The sequence below is a fragment of the Lissotriton helveticus genome, chromosome 5_1 (assembly GCF_964261635.1).
Source record: "Lissotriton helveticus chromosome 5_1, aLisHel1.1, whole genome shotgun sequence".
NCBI lineage: Eukaryota > Metazoa > Chordata > Amphibia > Caudata > Salamandridae > Lissotriton > Lissotriton helveticus.
The window spans coordinates 1650925582-1650942628 of NC_136065.1; the positions used below are offsets into that span (position 1 = coordinate 1650925582).

Genomic DNA, 17047 nt, shown 5'->3' on the forward strand with positions numbered 1-17047 from the left:
AACCTTTGAGTGTGTGTAAATTGGAATATCCAGGAAGGAGCAGTTTGTTCAACTTTCAAAACAGTTTCTCTCCACTTCTGGAAACATCCAGAGCTATGTAAAGCATTTACTGAGCTTTAATCTCACGAAGAAAGAGGTTTAAATGCAAAAAAGAAAACAAAAGATTATCGTACTGGTGACATTCTCATTATATAGATTCCAAAAAAGTGCTTTAATTGAAAGGAGCTGAAAAAAACACCATGGGATGTAAACCTAAATAACTATAAATAATATATTTTCCATCCTTGCATACCAACTACAGTATAAAAATAAACACAGCAGGACACATGACCGCGTGGCCTAATGGATAAGGCGTCTGACTTCGGATCAGAAGATTAAGGGTTCGAGTCCCTTCGTGGTCGCTTTTTGACAATGGCCACACAATTCAGGTTTCCATTCAGAATGGAAGCAAGCTCTTCCAATAGTCTTATAGCCATCATGTTCTCATTCCTAATTAATAATAAAGTGGAGTACATACTGCACAGTCATTTAGATTGCATCTTCAGTCTAAAATCTAGTGCATTTAAGTGGCATTAAAAAGTGCTTCTATGTACATGCACTGAATATGTGCTAGGTTTGCAGAATTCTGACTTGAGAGAATGGATTTTAGCTTAAGTGTGTGTAGATGAACTGCAAGGTGTGTAAGTATGTGTTCATGTAGTGCTTCAAGTGTAAAATCTGTATGATTTGTGCAGTTAAAATGCTCATTTTGCCTACGAGAAAGAAAAGTACTACAGAAGAATTATAAAGTATTGGCACATTGGCTGCCTTTGCTGATGACACAGATGGCTTATTTGTAAAGCACTGGTCTATTAAGTTGCAGAGTGTGGTTGAACTTGGTTAGTAGACTTGGTGCCTGTTTCTGTGTCCTGCTGAAGACAAGGACGGCTTGATACCACTGTCAAAGCCCAGTTTATTGAGAAAAGCATCCATGGAAGAAGAAGTGTTGATTCGAAAATGGTTCACCTCCAATATCTCTCCACTTGCTAGAAATACAGAGTCTCCATTATAGCACAGAACAGAGTGTTAAAGTCGGGGATGGAAGAGGATGAAAATTGGAAGTTTACTTATGGAGAGAACTGAGAAATGTCCTGTGTGCAGACACCAGTGTTGGACGATTGAATACATTTAAATAATGCCTCTAGATTACAGGCATTTATCTGTGCCTCAGTGGCCTAATGGATAAGGCGCTGGCCTCCTAAGCCAGGGATTGTGCGTTCGAGTCCCATCTGAGATGCAAACCAATGTCCACTCTTCCTTTTCCAGAAAAATAAATATATTTATTACATGCTTCCTCTCAGAAGCTTATGAGGTATTAGGAACTTTGAAATGGTACCATTTTACTTCTGTCCTCTTCAGAGTCATGTTGATGTTCTGAAACTACAAAGTAGATTTTTAAACACCTATCTTTGTCAGATGCATTTTTGACCCGGCAGAAGATATTCCTTTGGAAAAAATGATTTGAATTGGATTGGTGTAACTGTTGTTTCTAGAGGTGGTGAAAGGCTTTCAGCTACTTGAATAGGGCAAGTCAGGATTCATGAAATGTATACAACCTTTGAGTGTGTGTAAATTGGAATATCCAGGAAGGAGCAGTTTGTACAACTTTCAAAACAGTTTCTCTCCACTTCTGGAAACATCCAGAGCTATGTAAAGCATTTACTGAGCTTTAATCTCATGAAGAAAGAGGTTTAAATGCAAAAAAGAAAACAAAAGATTATCGTACTCTTGACATTCTCATTATATAGATTCCAAAAAAGTGCTTTAATTGAAAGGAGCTGAAAAAAACACCATGGGATGTAAACCTAAATAACTATAAATAATATATTTTCCATCCTTGAATACCACCTACAGTATAAAAATAAACACAGCAGGACACATGACCGCGTGGCCTAATGGATAAGGCGTCTGACTTCGGATCAGAAGATTGAGGGTTCAAGTCACTTTTTGACAATGGCCACACAATTCAGGTTTCCATTCAGAATGGAAACAAGCTCTTCCAATACTCTTATAGCCATCATGTTCTCATTCCTAATTAATAATAAAGTGGAGTACATACTGCACAGTCATTTAGATTGCATCTTCAGTCTAAAATCTAGTGCATTTAAGTGGCATTAAAAAGTGCTTCTATGTACATGCACTGAATATGTACTAGGTTTGCAGAATTCTGACTTGACAGAATGGGTTTTAGCTTAAGTGTGTGTAGATGAACTGCAAGGTGTGTAAGTATGTGTTCATGTAGTGCTTCAGGTGTAAAATCTGTATGATTTGTGCAGTTAAAGTGCTCAATTTGCCTACGAGAAAGAAAAGTACTACAGAAGAATTATAAAGGATTGGCACATTGGCTGACTTTGCTGATGACACAGATGGCTTATTTGTAAAGCACTGGTCTATTAAGTTGCAGAGTGTGGTTAAACTTGGTTAGCAGACTTGGTGCCTGTTTCTGTGTCCTGCTGAAGACAAGGACGGCTTGATATCACTGTCAAAGCCCAGTTTTTTTAGAAAAGCATCCATGGAAGAAGAAGTGTTGATTCGAAAATGGTTCTCCTCCAATTTCTCTCCACTTGCTAGAAATACAGAGTCTCCATTATAGCACAGAACAGAGTGTTAAAGTCGGGGATGGAAGATGATGAAAATGGGAAGTTTACTTATGGAGAGAACTGAGAAATGTCCTGTGTGCAGACACCAGTGTTGGACGATTGAATACATTTACATAATGCCTCTAAATTGCTGTCATCTATCTGTTCCTCAGTGGCCTAATGGATAAGGCACTGGCCTCCTAAGCCAGGGATTGTCGGTTCGAGTCCCATCTGAGGTGCAAACCTATGTCCACTCTTACTTTTCCAGAAAAATAAATATATTTATTACATGCTTCCTCTCAGAAGCTTATAAGGTATTAGGAACTTTGAAATGGTACCATTTTACTTCTGTACTCTTCAGAGTCATGTTGATGTTCTGAAACTACAAAGTCGATTTTTGAAACACCTATCTTTGTCAGATGCATTTTTGACCCGGCAGAAGATATTCCTTTGGAAAAAATCATTTGAATTGGATTGGTGTAACTGTTGTTTCTAGAGGTGGTGAAAGGCTTTCAGCTACTTAAATAGGGTAAGTCAGGATTCATGAAACGTACACAACCTTTGAGTGTGTGTAAATTGGAATATCCAGGAAGGAGCAGTTTGTACTACTTTCAAAACAGTTTCTCTCCACTTCTGGAAACATCCAGAGCTATGTAAAGCATTTACTGAGCTTTAATCTCATGAAGAAAGAGGTTTAAATGCAAAAAAGAAAACAAAAGATTATCGTACTGGTGACATTCTCATCATATAGATTCCAAAAAAGTGCTTTAATTGAAAGGTGCTGAAAAAAACACAATGGGATGTAAACCTAAATAACTATAAATAATATATTTTCCATCCTTGCATACCACCTACAGTATAAAAATAAACACAGCAGGACACATGACCGCATGGCCTAATGGATAAGGCGTCTGACTTCGGATCAGAAGATTGAGGGTTCGAGTCGCTTTTTGACAATGGCCACACAATTCAGGTTTCCATTCAGAATGGAAGCAAGCTCTTCCAATACTCTTATAGCCATCATGTTCTCATTCCTAATTAATAATAAAGTGGAGTACATACTGCACAGTCATTTAGATTGCATCTTCAGTGTGAGAAGTTGGCCTGATGTGCAGTGTTCACTATTCTAGTGATCACTATATATCAGTCCAAACAACCCTTATTGATGATTGGTTGTAAGTCAACCTTATAGACCAGCTATCCTAGTAGCATGGATACGAGCAGTCTAAGGCTAAGACTCTAGAGGGCGTGTTAAGCCAGCTGTTTTACCATCACATTACCCCTTGAACACCCAGTGAAAGGACACCACACAAGTTGTTATGAAAATAAACAGTGTATTTATTTATAACAAGTCTACCCTGGCTCTTTATGAGACAGGGAGCTAAGCACACAACAAAACTCTTACGAAAATACTTTAAGTCGCACAATTTACACAAATGCCCGAGGGGCACGAAAAACCATATACTACAAAAGTGGAATGCGAAATTACTAGCAGGTAAGTACTACTCTCATAGGCTTTGGGATCGCTAGGACTGGACTACTGAACCTTTAGATTACTAGCAGGAGACCTAGGGACGTCGTGTGCAGAGTGGGAACTCTCACGCGTAAGGCGGAACAAAGTCTATGGATCCTAGTAAATGCAAAGTTAGTGTTTTCGGGCGAACCCGACTAGGTAGGACAAAAACGAAAGTGGATCTAGACACTTAGAGAGTGGGCCTACGCTGGAGCACCGGAGTACTCTGTTTACCTAGCCCAGGGGCTGCGACTGCATAGGGTTCAAGTGTCGTCGGGTTTCTTCGTTGATGAACCAGGAGCCTGAAGAAAGAGTTGCTGGCAGGCGGCCAGTGAAGAAAGTTCGGAGTGATCCAAGCCTGGATCAGGGAAGAAGAAGACCTGAAAGCAGAGGGGACCAAGTTCTGAATCACTAGCCAGTGATTAAGTGGGCACCAGGATGGCACCGGGCGAAGTCACCGCAGTCAGGTGAGTGGGCGCTGCTGGGCTCTGCAGTCTCTCGGACCAGGAGGCGTTGTCGGCGACCAGGATGGAGGTGCGAGCTGTACCACGATGGATGATGCTCTCGACGTCGCTGGACCCAGGATTGGGCAACAAGTCTTGGCAAATGCAAGGCCCACGCGGTGGACCTAAAATGGCGTCTTGCGTGGACCAGGAAGGTCCGGGGTGCTCCTCTTCGGGAAGGGAGCAAGGGCCAGTCTGGAGCAACCAGACCCGCAGCAGTGATGTCGTCGGGCGTCGTTCAGAAGGCCACAAGCCAGCGGGCTAGTAGCCAAACAACGCGGTGAGCAGCAAAAAGCAGAAGGGCCCCACGCAGATCGTGGAGATGCTGGGAGGCTGCACTTCGGTGCTGGAGCTGCTCAGGGTCGGGGCTTCTCGGACCCCAAAGCACTCACCAGGAAATTACTCGGCGGGCTTGTTGTGCAGAAGTCGTGCAGTCTTGCAGATGGCCGGTCCCTCGAGGTCTCGTCGCACCCACGGTTCTCAGCTGGGCTGTAGAGGTGGGTAGAGGTCAGAGGTGCCAGGGAAGCCGGTTCTCGTCGAGCTGGGCAGTCGGATTCCGGAGGAAGGACTTGCAGCAGACCGCAGTGTTCTGAAGATGGTGCCTGCGGATGCAGGGTGACTACTCCTTAGTCACAAGGGAGAAATCTTAGGAAGAAGTCTTGAGTTCCTTTCGTGGAAAGTAGTTTCAGGATTCAAAGATGATCTGATTTGGAAGGGGGCCAGTCTCTACCTTTATCCTGTAAAAAGGGGCTGGCACGCGACTAAGTCCTGCCCTATGGGTGGGACTAGGAGGGGGGTGGTTACACCCACTTCCTTGGCGGGCTTTTCCCCAGCACAGGGTCTGGAGTGACCCTGGAACTGGTTCCAGCCAGCCTATGCACAGTGAGCACCGGGGTGCCACGTGCAGTCACCTTCCTCTAAAGCCCTGCCTACCTACAATACACAAAACCCTGTCTGGGACGGTGCTGGCACCGCCCCTGGCAGGAAACCCTTTGTCCTTATCTCCTGCTCTGGGAGGACTCCCAGCAGCAGGAGGGCAGACTTGTGTCTCGGTGGCAGCATCCATTTTGTGGATGCTAAGGCTCTGTCTGACTTTTAACCGGGTTATAGGTTACATGCATGTCGTGTCCCTCTAGAAGGGTGGAATGCTAACCCCGTTGCCAGAATTGGCGAGGGGTTAGTATTCCAATTCGTATGACACCTTACTCGACATGTTTTGATAAAGCGATACCAGAGTTGGCACATAACCGCGAGGATTATAATGCACTTAAGAGTATATGGTATGCGATATCATGGAAACGGCTAAGGGATGGGTCCCGAAAGCCGCAGACAGGCTCAGCTCATGCCAGAGCACCATCTCACACGATTCCAAGCACTCTGCCTTCAGGATTGTTAAGGCCTGCCATAGGAGTGACTGATAGGAGATCTGTGTGTCCATTTTAGGGTTAGATATAGGTATACTATATCTAAAGCAAAGGGTGAGTACACCACCTTGCCCCAGCTGTCGTGCAGCCAGTTGTGTCAGTTTTAGTTAGTCAATCCAGGGGTGGCACAATACATGCCTCAGCCCCTGGGAGACTTCTGGGTGCACCTCAGCCCTGGGTACAGGGACTTGGAGAGGGCCCAGTGCCAATTCAGTACCTGAGTACAATTTGGATAGAGAGAACAGCTAGGCTGTGGGTCTGATTAGCAGGCCCACAGCCAGGGAAAGTCGTAAACCAGTGCAGCAAAAAGCTAAAAATCTGGGTGATCATAGGATTGCAGACCCTACTCTCCTACATGACCCCCCCCCAAACTTTGGGACAATAAACTAACCTTGATAAGGTGAGTCTTCTTGCTCTAAGTGGAAATACCTGGAGAGCCCATCAGCATTGCTGTGATCAGTCCCAGGTCTATGCTCCACTGTAAAATCCATCCCCTGTAGGGAAATGGACCACCTAAGCAGTTTGGGGTTTTCACCCTTCATCTGATTTAGCCACAAGAGGGGCTTATGGTCTGTCTGAATGGTGAAGTGAGTGCCAAACAAGTAGGCCCTCAGCTTCTTCAGGGCCCAGACCACAGCAAAGGCCTCCCTCTCAATAGCTGACCAATTTTTCTCTCTGGGTGTCAACCTTCTACTAATGAAAGCAATAGGCTGATCATTACCATCAACATTCAGTTGAGACAGAACAGCTCCCACACCCAACTTTCTTTTGTCCCTTCACTCCACCCCAGGAGAAAGCCACAATTGCCACACTATGACTAGTAGTGACATTGCTGGCATTGGTCACCAGGAAATCAGTACCTGGCATGATCTGTCCAGGGTCCACAAAGTTAGGTGTCACCATGGTGACACTGGCACAAGTGTCCCTATAGGCCTGAGCCATTTTGCCATTAATCAAAGGTGTCTGCCTGTATTTGCCCAAAGTATTGGGACTTATTTCAGGGGACATATCCATATCCCCTGTACAGACAAGGACAGCCTGAGTGAGTGTGCCAACTAAGTTGTCAGACCCCTCAGTACCCAAGGTTAACCCAACTAATGCCTTGGGAGGTACACTACCACTACTGACTGTACTAGGGGGTGCAGTTGCTTTAGGAGCTGTAGTGGCAGGAGTTTGTCCTCCTCTTTTGGTGCACTCACTAAACCAGTGAGATTTACTTTTGCAGTACTGGCACCACCTTTTTGACTGGCCTTCTTGAGTCTTCTTCTTCTGGGAAGCCTGACCCCCACCCTCTTTGGTTTGTTGGGGACCTGGTGAAGACTTCTGGTCATTTTGCTCATTCTTAACATTACCCTTCTGGTCTGCTTTCTTCTGACCACCCTGGTTCTGGTTCTGGTTCTGCTTGATCCTTGTCCTGACCCATTTGTCTGCCTTCTTTCCCAATTCTTGGGGAGAGGTCAGATCTGAATCAACAAGGTGCTGGTGCAGCAACTGGTTCTGACAATTGTTTAACATTTGTTCTCTCATCATTAGATTATACAATCCTGTGTAATCTGTAACCTTGCTACCCAGCAACCAGCCCTCCAAAGCCTTAGTGGCACAATCCACAAAATCAGACCAGTCCTGAGACTGAGTTTTCTGGGTGTCTCTGAACAGCAACCTGTACTGCTCAGTGGTTAAACCAAACCCCTCAACCAGTGTATTCTTCAGGACCTGGTAATTGTTAGCATCCTCCACTCTTGTAGTGAGGAGCTTATCTCTACCTTTACCATCAAAGGAGAGCCACAGTATAGCTGCCCACTGACTCTGGGGAATGCCCTGCACAGTGCAGGCCCTCTCCAGAGCAGCCATCCATTTCTGGATATCATCCCCTTGCTTAAAGGGGGGCACTATTTTAGTCAGGTGTTTAGTATCTAAACCCTTCTCTCTATCTCTTGGGAGATTGCTGCCACCAGTGGGAGCTAACCCACTTATCTGCTGCTCTCTAGCAAAGGCAAGCTTCTCTTTGGCCAGGGCAAGTTCTTCCCTTTCAATCCTCAGTTCAGCTTGTCTCATCCTAGCTTCATGCTCCCTTCTCTGAGGGGAAGTGAATCTCCTCTGTGGAGGATTCCTTCTCCCCTGAGAAGAGGCATTAGAGTGCAGAGATCTATTTCAGTTTAGATGCGGTTCTCTCCCAATAGGGGAGTTTGTTCAAAACTGGGGTACCGAAAAGTTGTGTTACTGCCCTAAATGCAAAGATACTCGGGAAAGTTTGGATCATTTATTGTATGTGTGTCCGCTATATTCTGCTCCCAGAGCCAAATGGTTAAAACCCGTATGCCGGCAGCTAGGAACTAGACTGGCTGTTGAAGCAACCAGACTGTTAAAAACAAATTTGGACCAACTTATTGTTGTAGGGGTTGCGAAATTCCTTGGATGGGCCTGGGTTCTTAGATGCAGGTTTCTTAACAATATCAAATAGTAGGAGTCCTTTTAGCACATTTTAATTGATGATGTAATGTCTCATGTGTGTTATTACTCAAATTTTTTATATTTATGTTCAAGAAGCTGATTAGCTTGTCAAATGATTTAATAATTCTATTAATTGTTCAAATGTATTTATTGTATTTTTATGTCTTTTATGATGAACTAATCGAATAAAGACTTCTTGACTTGACTTGAGTGCAGAGATCTATTGGAGTCCCTAGAAAGAGATCTATCTCTCCTAACTCCAAGGTTAGGCCCACTTCGGGTTAGTACTGGGGGGCCCCCAGATCCTAGCCCAAGTAAGTCTAAGTTGGTCCTAGTTAGCCTTCTGACTACCTCAAGACCTTTGTCTACCTCATCCCCAGAGAGTACCTCTTGATCCTCCTCCTCAACTGCTGAATCAGTGTTGGGGAGGTCTGGATCCCCAGAGGTTCCCTCTAAGGCTGGCATGTTCTCATGTAACTGAGAAAGCTTTCTGGCATCATATGTCTCTAAGAGACCTATCAGAAAGGGAATGGTGGGGTTAGACCCCTGCTTCAGTTTCCTGGAGACACAGATTTGTCTCATCTCCTGAAAACTGAGAGCTGCATATCTTGAAGTGACCTGTGGAGGGTCAACACTGACCAGGGGAGTCTCAGTAGATTCTCCCTGGGTAGACATGCTTTTCTAGTGAGGTGTAAGTGGTGCACTTACCTACACTATATGTTTGCCTACTGATCCCTTGCTAGAGTTGTAGTTTAGGGTGTGCTAGGCCCTAGGAGCTACAACAGCTGGTTCAGTAGAACTCAGAGTATTCTAAGCTAAGTTATATGTACCTTTAGTACTTATGTGATCTTTCACAAGATATTCTTAGGATATGTGTGGTAAAACAACAGCAAGCGCAAATCCCAACCGCTGCTCACCAATGTGAGAAGTTGGCCTGATGTGCAGTGTTCACTATTCTAGTGATCACTATATATCAGTCCAAACAACCCTTATTGATGATTGGTTGTAAGTCAACCTTATAGACCAGCTATCCTAGTAGCATGGATACGAGCAGTCTAAGGCTAAGACTCTAGAGGGCGTGTTAAGCCAGCTGTTTTACCATCACATTACCCCTTGAACACCCAGTGAAAGGACACCACACAAGTTGTTATGAAAATAAACAGTGTATTTATTTATAACAAGTCTACCCTGGCTCTTTATGAGACAGGGAGCTAAGCACACAACAAAACTCTTACGAAAATACTTTAAGTCGCACAATTTACACAAATGACCGAGGGGCACGAAAAACCATATACTACAAAAGTGGAATGCGAAATTACTAGCAGGTAAGTACTACTCTCATAGGCTTTGGGATCGCTAGGACTGGACTACTGAACCTTTAGATTACTAGCAGGAGACCTAGGGACGTCGTGTGCAGAGTGGAAACTCTCACGCGTAAGGCGGAACAAAGTCTATGGATCCTAGTAAATGCAAAGTTAGTGTTTTCGGGCGAACCCGACTAGGTAGGACAAAAACGAAAGTGGATCTAGACACTTAGAGAGTGGGCCTACGCTGGAGCACCGGAGTACTCTGTTTACCTAGCCCAGGGGCTGCGGCTGCATAGGGTTCAAGTGTCGTCGGGTTTCTTCGTTGATGAACCAGGAGCCTAAAGAAAGAGTTGCTGGCAGGCGGCCAGTGAAGAAAGTTCGGAGTGATCCAAGCCTGGATCAGGGAAGAAGAAGACCTGAAAGCAGAGGGGACCAAGTTCTGAATCACTAGCCAGTGATTAAGTGGGCACCAGGATGGCACCGGGCGAAGTCACCGCAGTCAGGTGAGTGGGCGCTGCTGGGCTCTGCAGTCTCTCGGACCAGGAGGCATTGTCGGCGACCAGGATGGAGGTGCGAGCTGTCCCACGATGGATGATGCTCTCGACGTCGCTGGACCCAGGATTGGGCAACAAGTCTTGGCAAATGCAAGGCCCACGCGGTGGACCTAAAATGGCGTCTTGCGTGGACCAGGAGGGTCCGGGGTGCTCCTCTTTGGGAAGGGAGCAAGGGCCAGTCTGGAGCAACCAGACCCGCAGCAGTGATGTCGTCGGGCGTCGTTCAGAAGGCCACAAGCCAGTGGGCTAGTAGCCAAACAACGCGGTGAGCAGCAAAAAGCAGAAGGGCCCCACGCAGATCGTGGAGATGCTGGGAGGCTGCACTTCGGTGCTGGAGCTGCTCAGGGTCGGGGCTTCTCGGACCCCAAAGCACTCACCAGGAAATTACTCGGCGGGCTTGTTGTGCAGAAGTCGTGCAGTCTTGCAGATGGCCGGTCCCTCGAGTGCTCGTCGCACCCACGGTTCTCAGCTGGGCTGTAGAGGTGGGTAGAGGTCAGAGGTGCCAGGGAAGCCGGTTCTCGTCGAGCTGGGCAGTCGGATTCCGGAGGAAGGACTTGCAGCAGACCGCAGTGTTCTGAAGATGGTGCCTGCGGATGCAGGGTGACTACTCCTTAGTCACAAGGGAGAAATCTTAGGAAGAAGTCTTGAGTTCCTTTCGTGGAAAGTAGTTTCAGGATTCAAAGATGATCTGATTTGGAAGGGGGCCAGTCTCTACCTTTATCCTGTAAAAAGGGGCTGGCACGCGACTAAGTCCTGCCCTATGGGTGGGACTAGGAGGGGGGTGGTTACACCCACTTCCTTGGCGGGCTTTTCCCCAGCACAGGGTCTGGAGTGACCCTGGAACTGGTTCCAGCCAGCCTATGCACAGTGAGCACCGGGGTGCCACGTGCAGTCACCTTCCTCTAAAGCCCTGCCTACCTACAATACACAAAACCCTGTCTGGGACGGTGCTGGCACCGCCCCTGGCAGGAAACCCTTTGTCCTTATCTCCTGCTCTGGGAGGACTCCCAGCAGCAGGAGGGCAGACTTGTGTCTCGGTGGCAGCATCCATTTTGTGGATGCTAAGGCTCTGTCTGACTTTTAACCGGGTTATAGGTTACATGCATGTCGTGTCCCTCTAGAAGGGTGGAATGCTAACCCCGTCGCCAGAATTGGCGAGGGGTTAGTATTCCAATTCGTATGACACCTTACTCGACATGTTTTGATAAAGCGATACCAGAGTTGGCACATAACCGCGAGGATTATAATGCACTTAAGAGTATATGGTATGCGATATCATGGAAACGGCTAAGGGATGGGTCCCGAAAGCCGCAGACAGGCTCAGCTCATGCCAGAGCACCATCTCACACGATTCCAAGCACTCTGCCTTCAGGATTGTTAAGGCCTGCCATAGGAGTGACTGATAGGAGATCTGTGTGTCCATTTTAGGGTTAGATATAGGTATACTATATCTAAAGCAAAGGGTGAGTACACCACCTTGCCCCAGCTGTCGTGCAGCCAGTTGTGTCAGTTTTAGTTAGTCAATCCAGGGGTGGCACAATACATGCCTCAGCCCCTGGGAGACTTCTGGGTGCACCTCAGCCCTGGGTACAGGGACTTGGAGAGGGCCCAGTGCCAATTCAGTACCTGAGTACAATTTGGATAGAGAGAACAGCTAGGCTGTGGGTCTGATTAGCAGGCCCACAGCCAGGGAAAGTCGTAAACCAGTGCAGCAAAAAGCAAAAAATCTGGGTGATCATAGGATTGCAGACCCTACTCTCCTACATGACCCCCCCCCAAACTTTGGGACAATAAACTAACCTTGACCAGGTGAGTCTTCTTGCTCTAAGTGGAAATACCTGGAGAGCCCATCAGCATTGCTGTGATCAGTCCCAGGTCTATGCTCCACTGTAAAATCCATCCCCTGTAGGGAAATGGACCACCTAAGCAGTTTGGGGTTTTCACCCTTCATCTGATTTAGCCACAAGAGGGGCTTATGGTCTGTCTGAATGGTGAAGTGAGTGCCAAACAAGTAGGCCCTCAGCTTCTTCAGGGCCCAGACCACAGCAAAGGCCTCCCTCTCAATAGCTGACCAATTTTTCTCTCTGGGTGTCAACCTTCTACTAATGAAAGCAATAGGCTGATCATTACCATCAAAATTCAGTTGAGACAGAACAGCTCCCACACCCAACTTTCTTTTGTCCCTTCACTCCACCCCAGGAGAAAGCCACAATTGCCACACTATGACTAGTAGTGACATTGCTGGCATTGGTCACCAGGAAATCAGTACCTGGCATGATCTGTCCAGGGTCCACAAAGTTAGGTGTCACCATGGTGACACTGGCACAAGTGTCCCTATAGGCCTGAGCCATTTTGCCATTAATCAAAGGTGTCTGCCTGTATTTGCCCAAAGTATTGGGACTTATTTCAGGGGACATATCCATATCCCCTGTACAGACAAGGACAGCCTGAGTGAGTGTGCCAACTAAGTTGTCAGACCCCTCAGTACCCAAGGTTAACCCAACTAATGCCTTGGGAGGTACACTACCACTACTGACTGTACTAGGGGGTGCAGTTGCTTTAGGAGCTGTAGTGGCAGGAGTTTGTCCTCCTCTTTTGGTGCACTCACTAAACCAGTGAGATTTACTTTTGCAGTACTGGCACCACCTTTTTGACTGGCCTTCTTGAGTCTTCTTCTTCTGGGAAGCCTGACCCCCACCCTCTTTGGTTTGTTGGGGACCTGGTGAAGACTTCTGGTCATTTTGCTCATTCTTAACATTACCCTTCTGGTCTGCTTTCTTCTGACCACCCTGGTTCTGGTTCTGGTTCTGCTTGATCCTTGTCCTGACCCATTTGTCTGCCTTCTTTCCCAATTCTTGGGGAGAGGTCAGATCTGAATCAACAAGGTGCTGGTGCAGCAACTGGTTCTGACAATTGTTTAAAATTTGTTCTCTCATCATTAGATTATACAATCCTGTGTAATCTGTAACCTTGCTACCCAGCAACCAGCCCTCCAAAGCCTTAGTGGCACAATCCACAAAATCAGACCAGTCCTGAGACTGAGTTTTCTGGGTGTCTCTGAACAGCAACCTGTACTGCTCAGTGGTTAAACCAAACCCCTCAACCAGTGTATTCTTCAGGACCTGGTAATTGTTAGCATCCTCCACTCTTGTAGTGAGGAGCTTATCTCTACCTTTACCATCAAAGGAGAGCCACAGTATAGCTGCCCACTGACTCTGGGGAATGCCCTGCACAGTGCAGGCCCTCTCCAGAGCAGCCATCCATTTCTGGATATCATCCCCTTGCTTAAAGGGGGGCACTATTTTAGTCAGGTGTTTAGTATCTAAACCCTTCTCTCTATCTCTTGGGAGATTGCTGCCACCAGTGGGAGCTAACCCACTTATCTGCTGCTCTCTAGCAAAGGCAAGCTTCTCTTTGGCCAGGGCAAGTTCTTCCCTTTCAATCCTCAGTTCAGCTTGTCTCATCCTAGCTTCATGCTCCCTTCTCTGAGGGGAAGTGAATCTCCTCTGTGGAGGATTCCTTCTCCCCTGAGAAGAGGCATTAGAGTGCAGAGATCTATTGGAGTCCCTAGAAAGAGATCTATCTCTCCTAACTCCAAGGTTAGGCCCACTTCGGGTTAGTACTGGGGGGCCCCCAGATCCTAGCCCAAGTAAGTCTAAGTTGGTCCTAGTTAGCCTTCTGACTACCTCAAGACCTTTGTCTACCTCATCCCCAGAGAGTACCTCTTGATCCTCCTCCTCAACTGCTGAATCAGTGTTGGGGAGGTCTGGATCCCCAGAGGTTCCCTCTAAGGCTGGCATGTTCTCATGTAACTGAGAAAGCTTTCTGGCATCATATGTCTCTAAGAGACCTATCAGAAAGGGAATGGTGGGGTTAGACCCTTGCTTCAGTTTCCTGGAGACACAGATTTGTCTCATCTCCTGAAAACTGAGAGCTGCATATCTTGAAGTGACCTGTGGAGGGTCAACACTGACCAGGGGAGTCTCAGTAGATTCTCCCTGGGTAGACATGCTTTTCTAGTGAGGTGTAAGTGGTGCACTTACCTACACTATATGTTTGCCTACTGATCCCTTGCTAGAGTTGTAGTTTAGGGTGTGCTAGGCCCTAGGAGCTACAACAGCTGGTTCAGTAGAACTCAGAGTATTCTAAGCTAAGTTATATGTACCTTTAGTACTTATGTGATCTTTCACAAGATATTCTTAGGATATGTGTGGTAAAACAACAGCAAGCTCAAATCCCAACCGCTGCTCACCAATGTGAGAAGTTGGCCTGATGTGCAGTGTTCACTATTCTAGTGATCACTATATATCAGTCCAAACAACCCTTATTGATGATTGGTTGTAAGTCAACCTTATAGACCAGCTATCCTAGTAGCATGGATACGAGCAGTCTAAGGCTAAGACTCTAGAGGGCGTGTTAAGCCAGCTGTTTTACCATCACATTACCCCTTGAACACCCAGTGAAAGGACACCACACAAGTTGTTATGAAAATAAACAGTGTATTTATTTATAACAAGTCTACCCTGGCTCTTTATGAGACAGGGAGCTAAGCACACAACAAAACTCTTACGAAAATACTTTAAGTCGCACAATTTACACAAATGCCCGAGGGGCACGAAAAACCATATACTACAAAAGTGGAATGCGAAATTACTAGCAGGTAAGTACTACTCTCATAGGCTTTGGGATCGCTAGGACTGGACTACTGAACCTTTAGATTACTAGCAGGAGACCTAGGGACGTCGTGTGCAGAGTGGAAACTCTCACGCGTAAGGCGGAACAAAGTCTATGGATCCTAGTAAATGCAAAGTTAGTGTTTTCGGGCGAACCCGACTAGGTAGGACAAAAACGAAAGTGGATCTAGACACTTAGAGAGTGGGCCTACGCTGGAGCACCGGAGTACTCTGTTTACCTAGCCCAGGGGCTGCGGCTGCATAGGGTTCAAGTGTCGTCGGGTTTCTTCGTTGATGAACCAGGAGCCTGAAGAAAGAGTTGCTGGCAGGCGGCCAGTGAAGAAAGTTCGGAGTGATCCAAGCCTGGATCAGGGAAGAAGAAGACCTGAAAGCAGAGGGGACCAAGTTCTGAATCACTAGCCAGTGATTAATTGGGCACCAGGATGGCACCGGGCGAAGTCACCGCAGTCAGGTGAGTGGGCGCTGCTGGGCTCTGCAGTCTCTCGGACCAGGAGGCATTGTCGGCGACCAGGATGGAGGTGCGAGCTGTCCCACGATATATGATGCTCTCGACGTCGCTGGACCCAGGATTGGGCAACAAGTCTTGGCAAATGCAAGGCCCACGCGGTGGACCTAAAATGGCGTCTTGCGTGGACCAGGAGGGTCCGGGGTGCTCCTCTTCGGAAAGGGAGCAAGGGCCAGTCTGGAGCAACCAGACCCGCAGCAGTGATGTCGTCGGGCGTCGTTCAGAAGGCCACAAGCCAGCGGGCTAGTAGCCAAACAACGCGGTGAGCAGCAAAAAGCAGAAGGGCCCCACGCAGATCGTGGAGATGCTGGGAGGCTGCACTTCGGTGCTGGAGCTGCTCAGGGTCGGGGCTTCTCGGACCCCAAAGCACTCACCAGGAAATTACTCGGCGGGCTTGTTGTGCAGAAGTCGTGCAGTCTTGCAGATGGCCGGTCCCTCGAGGTCTCGTCGCACCCACGGTTCTCAGCTGGGCTGTAGAGGTGGGTAGAGGTCAGAGGTGCCAGGGAAGCCGGTTCTCGTCGAGCTGGGCAGTCGGATTCCGGAGGAAGGACTTGCAGCAGACCGCAGTGTTCTGAAGATGGTGCCTGCGGATGCAGGGTGACTACTCCTTAGTCACAAGGGAGAAATCTTAGGAAGAAGTCTTGAGTTCCTTTCATGGAAAGTAGTTTCAGGATTCAAAGATGATCTGATTTGGAAGGGGGCCAGTCTCTACCTTTATCCTGTAAAAAGGGGCTGGCACGCGACTAAGTCCTGCCCTATGGGTGGGACTAGGAGGGGGGTGGTTACACCCACTTCCTTGGCGGGCTTTTCCCCAGCACAGGGTCTGGAGTGACCCTGGAACTGGTTCCAGCCAGCCTATGCACAGTGAGCACCGGGGTGCCACGTGCAGTCACCTTCCTCTAAAGCCCTGCCTACCTACAATACACAAAACCCTGTCTGGGACGGTGCTGGCACCGCCCCTGGCAGGAAACCCTTTGTCCTTATCTCCTGCTCTGGGAGGACTCCCAGCAGCAGGAGGGCAGACTTGTGTCTCGGTGGCAGCATCCATTTTGTGGATGCTAAGGCTCTGTCTGACTTTTAACCGGGTTATAGGTTACATGCATGTCGTGTCCCTCTAGAAGGGTGGAATGCTAACCCCGTTGCCAGAATTGGCGAGGGGTTAGTATTCCAATTCGTATGACACCTTACTCGACATGTTTTGATAAAGCGATACCAGAGTTGGCACATAACCGCGAGGATTATAATGCACTTAAGAGTATATGGTATGCGATATCATGGAAACGGCTAAGGGATGGGTCCCGAAAGCCGCAGACAGGCTCAGCTCATGCCAGAGCACCATCTCACACGATTCCAAGCACTCTGCCTTCAGGATTGTTAAGGCCTGCCATAGGAGTGACTGATAGGAGATCTGTGTGTCCATTTTAGGGTTAGATATAGGTATACTATATCTAAAGCAAAGGGTGAGTACACCACCTTGC

At 47.3% G+C, this 17047-nt stretch overlaps 1 non-coding gene across 1 annotated transcript; it reads left to right on the forward strand.

The window, feature by feature from the left end:
• The first annotated feature begins 328 nt into the window (after window positions 1-328).
• TRNAR-UCG (transfer RNA arginine (anticodon UCG)) lies at window positions 329-401 on the forward strand. Its single transcript has one exon. It is a non-coding gene; the product is annotated as a tRNA-Arg (tRNA).
• Window positions 402-17047: the final 16646 nt, after the last annotated feature.